We start from the raw sequence: 8748 nt of genomic DNA on the forward strand, positions 1-8748 counted from the left end.
TTTCTCACTCTTTTTTTTTTTTTTTTTTTTGAGACAGAGTCTTGCTCTGTTGCCCAGGCTGAAGTGCAACAGCGTGATCTCAGCTCACTGGAACCTCTGCCTCCCAGATTCAAGTAATTCTCCTGCAGCAGCTGGGATTACAGATGCGTGCCACCACACCCAGCTAATTTGTGTATTTTTAGTAGAGATGGGGTTTCACCATGTTGGCCAGGCTGGTCTTGAACTCCTGACCTCGTGATCTGCCCACTTCGGCCTCCCACTGTGCTGGGATTAGACGTGAGCCACCGTGCCTGGCCTTCACACTCATTCTTAGACCCACTGCAATCTGACTTCTCTATAAACTGCTCTAAGATCACTAGTAACCTCTAATTGTCAAACTGTCACCCTACATGGTATCTGCAAAGTTGCAGACTAGAACTCTCTTTTTACCTTAACTTCTGAGATACCATACTTCAATTTTTAAAAACTGTTCTGTCTACTTTTTTTCAATCCCTTCGACTATGTCATCTTACTTGATTCACCCTGGAAATGTTGGCTTCCTTAGAATTCCATTTTTTTCCTTTTGTTCCTGTTTGAACTATACCCTTTCTAGGTGACCTACTGACCTTCATGGCTTCAAATACTATCTACCTGTGGTTTCCATGGAGAAGCAATATAATTTTATCTTTAGGAGCATGTATTTTGTTGGCCAGGTGCGGTGGCTCACGCCTATAATCCCAACACTTTGGGAGGCCAAGACGAGAGAATCACTTGAGGTCAGGAGTTCAAGACAAGCCTGACCAACACAGTGAAACCCTATCCCTACTAAAAACACAAAAATTAGGTGAGTGTGGTGGCACACGCCCTGTAATCCCAGCTACTTGGGAGGCTGAGGCAGGAGAATCACTTGAACCCGGGAGGCAGAGGTTGCAGCGAGCCCAGATAACACCACTGCACTGCAACCTGGGCAACAGAGCAAGATTCTTTTTTTTTTTCTGAAAAAAAAAAAGAGTATGTGTTTTGTCATCAGACTTAAGTTTTACTTCTTTGAGCGAGAAATTTAACTTCTTCTAGTCTCAGTTTTTTTGTTCCCAAATGGTATTAATAAAATATAACAAAGGGTACAAGAAAAACAATACCTAATTCATACAGGCATAAAGAGTATTAAATAAAAGTATATATGTAAAATAATATGCCAAGCGCAAGCCGGACATGGTGGCTCACACCTGCAATCCCAGCACTTTGGGAGGCCAAGGCGGGCGGATCACGAAGTCAGGAGATCAAGACCATCCTGACTAACATGGTGAAACCCTGTCTCTACTAAACAAAATACAAAAAATTAGCCTGGCATGGTGGCGGGCAGCTGTAGTCCCAGCTCCTCGGAAGGCTGAGGCAGGAGAATGGCGAGAACGTGGGAGGCAGAGCTTGCAGTAAGCCGAGATCGCGCCACTGCACTCCAGCCTGGGTGACAGAGAGAGGCTCTGTCTCAAAAAAAAAAAAAAAAAAATGCCAAACACTGACTAGCTCACACCTGTAATTCCCAGCTCTTTGGGAGGCAGAGGCAGGAGGATTGCTTGAGCTCAGGAGTTTGAGACCAGCCTAGGCAACATAATGAGACCCTGTCTCTATAAAAAAGTAGAAAAAATTAGCTGGGCGTGGTGGTGTGGGCCTGTAGTTCCAGTTATTCAAGAGGCTGAGGTAAGAGGATTGCTTGAGCCCAGGAGGTTGAGGCTGCATTAAGCCATGATCGTGCCACCACACTCCAGCCTGGCAACAGACCCAGAAAAAAAAAAAAAAAAGATAGTATATGTATAGTCAGTAAATACAGCAGTGGCTTCTGATCTCCAGACCTCTCATTTGCATTGATTCTTTAAAGTAATCTCTACCTTAATGCTCTGTAGACATTTCAGAATCAACATGTTCAAAATCAAGTTTATTATCTTTCTCCCCAAATCTGCTCTCTCTACTTCTGCTGTTTACTGTTCATTAATGGATAACAGAATAACCATCAAATCATGTAAGTGGAGAGACCTCACTGTTAACCTTTATTTACTCCCTCTTATTTATCCCCACCTACCAAATACAGTATCTATAAAACACATTCACTCCTTTCTACCCCATTGCCTTTGTTCAAGATATCATAATTCCTCTCTTTCTTTGTGGTAAACATGAAGGTGTACCATTCAGTTCTACCTCCAAAGAAAGACTTCCTGTTGGCCAGGCACGGTGGTTCATACCTGTAATCCCAGCACTTTGGGAGGCCGAGGTGGGGGGATCACCTGAGGTCAGGAGTTGGAGACCAGCCTGGCCAACATGGTGAAACCCTGTCTCTACTAAAAATACAAAAATTAGCTGGGCGTGGTGGTGCGCGCCTGTAATCCCAGCAACTAGCAGGGGCTCAGGCAGGAGAATCGCTTGAACCTGAGAGGTGGAGGTTGCAATGAGCTGAGATCTTGCCACTGCATTCCAGCCTGGGCAACAAGAGCGAAACTCCATCTCAAATAAATAAATAAGAAAAAAAAGACTTGCTGTTCAGCTCTAGGGGGAATAGCTAGCAGACAACTTCTGCCTGCTTCAGTTCTTTCAATGTCTGCCTCAGCTGTAGAGGACAGTCCTACACAAGATCATGTCCATCCCAGAGCTGCCCTCGGTACCTGAGCAAGGCAGGGGTATAAAGGTTCGACCATTTTGGCCAACTGCAGGACAGCTCTGAGAATAGGTTGGCTTGACAAGGGCTGGCCAGGGCTGGAAATATTCACTCCAGAGCCCCCTACCAGGGAGGCTGGGTCTTTGTCAGATCTGCATTGCAGTTTGACTTCTCTCTTAGCTCAGCCCTGCTTCTTCCCCCCGGTAAGCATCTTGCACCTCAAACTCTGTCTCAGCCTCTGCTTCCAGATAACCCAACTTGTGTGTGTGTGTCTCTCTCTCTTTCAAAATTGAGAAATGTTCTCAATCTTTTGTCTGGACCATGGCAGTAGCCTCCTCCTAAGAAATTGTCTCTAATTTCTCCATGTTTTAATTCATCTTCTACATTGCAATAAAAAACACAGATCTAATTGTGTCATTATTCTGTTTTTGTTGTTGTTTTGTTTTGTTTTGTTTGTTTTGAGACAGAGTCTCTCTCTGTTGCCCAGGATGGAGTGCAGTAGTGTGATCTCAGCTCACTGCAACCTCTGCCTCCCAGGTTCAAGCAATTCTCCTGCCTCAGCCTCCTGAGTAGCTGGGAGATGTGCCACCATGCCTGGTTAATTTTTTGTAATTTTAGTAGAGTCGGGGTTTCACCATGTTGGTCAGGCTGGTCTTAAGCTCCTGACCTCAAGTGATCCACCCACCTTGGCCTCACAAAGTGCTAGGATTACAGGCATGAGCCACCATGCCTGGACTGTTTTTAAAATTTTTCATACTTATTGAGTTAAATTCAGAATCCTCAAAATGACATTCAAGGCCATGCACAATGTGGCCCCAACCTAATTTTCTAATTTTTATTATTATTATTATTTTTAGATGGAGTCTTGCTCTGTTGCCCAGGCTGGAGTGCAGTGATGCGATCTCTACTCACTGCAACCTCTGCCTCCTGGGTTCAAGCTATTCTCCTGCCTCAGCCTCCTGAGTAGCTGGGATTACAGGCATGTGCCACCATGCCCCACTCATTGTTGTATTTTTAGTAGCAACAGGGTTTCACCATGTTGGTCAGGCTGGTCTTGAACTCCTGACCTTGTGATCTGCCTGGCTCGGCCTCCCAAAGTGCTGGGATTACAGGCATGAGCCATCGTGCCCAGCCCCTCAAATTTTATTTTCTACCATTTCTCTTTACCCACTATGCCCTAGGTTATTTATTTTAAAAGCATATTTTTAAATGACGGAAGTGGTACAACAATAGCAATAACACAGATGTTTACAAAGAAATTTCATAAAGGAAAAATGGAACACCTCCTGCTTTCTCATTCTCCCCAAATCCTTACTCCAGAGGTATGCTAAGATTATTAGTTGCAAGCAACAGAAACCAACTCTGCCAACTTAAGGGGAAAATAAGTGTATTGGAAGGTTATGAAGTAATCCTTAGAGTTGATGGGAAAGCCAGATAATCAAGCTCAGAAAGTAGAACCAGGGACCACAGCCAAAGTCACACTACAGGAATGATATTAAGGATACCTCAGCTGGAAGCACTACCTCCATCACCAATGCATGCTGCCATATTAAAGGAATTCTCTGACCCCTGTGTCTTTACATCATTTGTTCAAGAGTCAATGTCCTGAGTGGAAGCAGCCAAATGACCAAGCCTTGATCACGTTGCTTTTGCCTTAGCTGCAAGTGCAGCGGGAAAAAGGAAAACTTTAGATACCTTTGACTCCTCTCCTAGGAGATGAGATCCTGCCTCCCATTAAGACTCACACAGAGGAAGAGATTTCAGATGCTGGGCAACCAAAACAGGTACAGGTGATTTTAAAGAATTGATACGGCCGGGCGCGGTGGCTCATGCCTGTAATCCCAGCACTTTGGGAGGCCGAGGCGGGTGGATCACGAGGTCAGGAGATCAAGACCATCCTGGCTAACACCGTGAAACCCTGTCTGTACTAAAAATACAAAAAAATTCGCCGGACGTGGTGGCGGGCGCCTATAGTCCCAGCTACTCGGGAGGCTGAGGCAGGAGAATGGCGTGAACCTGGGAGGCGGAGCTTGCAGTGAGCCGAGATTGCGCCACTGCACTCCAGCCTGGGGGACAGAGCAAGACTCCGTCTCAAAAAAAAAAAAAAAAAAAAGAATTGATGCAAATGAGAAGCCTGGAGATCAGCAGCCACTGCTGTATTTACTGACTCTACATATATTATCTTTTTTTTTGAGACAGAATCTTAGTCTGTTGCCCAGGCTGGAACTGGTGGCACGATCATGGCTCACTGCAGCTTCAACCTCCTGGGCTCAAAAAACAGAACAAAAGAAAAATAAAATAGAAAAGCAAAAACAACAAAACCCATAAATGTTCACTATACCTCACATCATTAATTTATTTACTCATTTAATACATGTTTGTCAGAAACTTCCATATAGAAGGCTTTATGCTATGTACTTTGGAAGACACAAAACGATTAGGATATGATCTTTTTCAAGGAGCCCAGTCTTTTCTTGGGAAGATAAAACATACACAAAAAAGAACAACACAAGGCAAGATGCTTTGTATAACTAGAGGAAACACACAAATAAAAATATTATGTTATGTGGCTGGGCATGGTGGCTCACGCCTGTAATCCCACAACTTTGGGAGGCTGAGGTGGGCAGTTCACCTGAGGTCAGGAGTTCGAGACCAGCGGGGCCAACATAGTGAAACCCTGTCTCTAGTAAATATACAAAAATTAGCCAGGCATGGTGGCACATGCCTGTAGTTCCAGTTACTCAGGAGGCTAAGAAAGGAGAATAGCTTTCACCCAAGAGGCAGAGATAGCAGTGAGTTGAGACTGTGCCACCGCACTCCAGCCTGGACAGCAGAGTGAGACTCTGTCCCAAAAAAGAAAAAAAAAAAAAGGAAAGAAAGAAAGAAAAATGCTCTGATTTACTCTTGTAGCTATCATTTACATATTGCTATATAGTCTTTGGAATTCTGTAACTTGCATTTATCATTTAATACTCTCTTTGGTCTTATAAGATAGATATTCTCATTTAATTTAATTTAATTTAATTAATTTATTTATTTATTTATTTTTTTTATTATTTTTTTTTGAGGCGGAGTCTCCTGTGTCGCCTGGACTGGAGTGCAGTGGCCGGATCTCAGCTCACTGCAAGCTCCGCCTCCCGGGTTGACGCCATTCTCCTGCCTCAGCCTCCCGAGTAGCTGGGACTACAGGCGCCCGCCACTTCGCCCGGCTAGTTTTTCTATTTTTAGTAGAGACGGGGTTTCACCGTGTTAGCCAGGTTGGTCTCGATCTCCTGACCTCGTGATCCGCCCGTCTCGGCCTCCCAAAGTGCTGGGATTACAGGCTTGAGCCACCGCGCCCGGCCGATATTCTCATTTTAGATTAGGAAACATGTTTAGGGATAATAAGAAAGTTAATAACTGATATGGTTTGGATGTTTTGTCGCTCCCAATCTCATATTGGAATGTGACCTCCATTGTTAGAGATGGGCCTAATGGGAGGTGTTTGGGTCAAGGGGGCAGATCCCTCATGAATGGCTTAACACCATCCCTTGGTGATGAGTGAGTTCTTGCTCAGTTAGATTACACATGAGATCTCGTTGTTTAAAAGGATCTGAGACCTCCCTTCCTCTTTCTTGCTTCCTTCTGTCTCCATCTTATATGCCTGCTTCCCCTTTGCCTTCCACCATGATTGAAAGCTTCCTGAGACCTCACCAGAAGAAGATGCTGATGCTGTGCTTCCTGTACATCCTGCAGAAGTGTGAGCCAAGATAAACCTCTTTTCTTTTATAAATTAGCCACTTGCAGGTATTCCAGTATAGCAACACAAGAATAGACTAATACAGTATCAGAGCTAGCATTCAAACCCACGCCTTTGTGTTCTAGGTTTTATGCTTCCTCTCCTCTACTAAAACTGAAGGAATCAGAGGAATCTGGGGGAGAAACATGGTATTTGTGAATGGATGAGATATGACCATGCTCAAATAGGAAAGATAGAACAGATTCAATAATGAAAATAGGAAAAAGCAGAGTAAATTTTAGACATTTCTTACAGAAGATACACCAGTGGCCAATAAGCACATGAAAAGATGCCCAACATCATTATAGTCATTATGGAAATGCAAATCAAAACCATGAGATACCACTTCATACCATCAAGAATGGCTATAGGAGGATGGATATAATCAATATTGTGGAAATGACCATACTGCCAAAAGCAATCTACAAATTCAACGCAATCTCCATCAAAACACCACCATCATTCTTCACAGAGTTAGAAAAAACAATTCTAAAATTCATATGCAACCAAAAAAGAACCCACATAGCCAAAGCAAGAGTAAGCAAAAAGAACAAATCCGGAGGCATCACACTACCTGATTTCAATAATACTATAAGGCCATAGTCACCAAAACGGCATGATACTGGTATAAAAATAGGCACATAGACCAATGGAACAGAATAGAGAACCCAGAAATACACCCAAGTACTTATAGACAACTGATCTTTGACAAAGCAAGCAAAAACATAAAGTGGGGAAAGGACACCCTTTTCAACAAATGGTGCTGGGATAATTGATTGGCCACATGTAGAAGAACGAAACTGGATCCTCATCTTTTACCTTATACAAAAATCAACTCAAGATGGATTAAGCAGCTGGGCGTAGTGGTTCACACCTGTAATCCTAACGCTTTGGGAGGCTGAGGCAGGCAGATCACGAGGTCAGGAGATCGAGACCATCCTGGCTAACATGGTGAAACCCATCTCTACTAAAAATACAAAAAATTAGCCAGGCGTGGTGGCGGGTGCCTATAGTCCCAGCCACTTGGGAGGCTGAAGCAGGAGAATGGCGTGAACCTGGGAGGCAGAGCTTGCAGTGAACTCTGATCACGCCACTGCAGTCCAGCCTGGGTGACAGAGCGAGACTGCGAGACTCCCTCTCAAAAACAAAAAACACAAAACAAAACAAACAAATAAACAAAAAACAAGATGGATTAAGGACTTAAACCTACGACCTGAAACTATAAAATTTCTAGAAGATAAGTTTGGAAAAACCCTTCTAGACATTGGCTTGGCCAAGGATTTCATGGCAAAAAAAAAAAAAAAAAAAAAAAAAGCAGTTGCAATATAAATAAAGGTAAATAGCTGGGACCTAATTAAACTAAAGAGCTTTTGCACAGCAAAAGGAACAGTCAGTAGAGTAAACAGACAACCCACAGAGTGGGAGAAAATCTTCACAATCTATACATCTGACAAAGGACTAATATCCAGAATCTATGATGAACTCAAACAAATCAATAAGACAAAAAAAAAAAATCGATCCCATCAAAAAGTGGGCTAAGGACATGAATAGACAATTCTCAGAGAAAATATACAAATAGCCAACAAACAAATGAAAAAAATGCTCAACATCACTAACGATCAGGAAAATGCAAATCAAAACCACAATGCGATACCACCTTACTCCCATAAGAATGGCCATAATCAAATAATAAAAAAAGATGTTGGCGTGGATGCAGCAATCAGGGAACCCTTCTACACTGCTGGTGGGAATGTAAACTAGTACAGCTGCTATGGAAAACAGTGTGGAGATTCCTTTAAAAACTGAAAGTAGACTACCATTTGATCCAGCAATCCCACTACTGGGTATCGACCCAGAGGAAAAGAAGTCATTATTTGAAAAAGATACTTGCACTTGCATGTTTATAGCAGCATAATTCACAATAGCAAAATCGTGGAACCAACCCAAATGCCCATCAATCAACGAGTGGATTAAGAAACTCTGGTATATGTATATGATGGAGTACTACTTAGCCATAAAAGGAATGAATTAACAGCATTTGCAATGACCTGGAGGAGATTAGAGACTATTATTCTAAGTGAAGTAACTCAGGAATGGAAAACCAAACATCGTATGTTCTCACTGATATGTGGGAGCTAAGCTATGAGGATGCAAAGGCGTAAGAATGATACAATGGACTTTGGGGACTTGGGGGGAAGAGTGAGAGGGGGTGAGGGATAAAAGACTACAAATATGGTGCATTGTATACTGCTTGGGTGATGGTTCGCCACAAATCTCCACCAAACAACTTACTCATGTAACCAAATGCCACCTATACCTCAGTAACTTAGGGAAAAATAAAATT

Source organism: Rhinopithecus roxellana, chromosome 13, assembly GCF_007565055.1.
Source record: "Rhinopithecus roxellana isolate Shanxi Qingling chromosome 13, ASM756505v1, whole genome shotgun sequence".
Classification (NCBI taxonomy): domain Eukaryota; kingdom Metazoa; phylum Chordata; class Mammalia; order Primates; family Cercopithecidae; genus Rhinopithecus; species Rhinopithecus roxellana.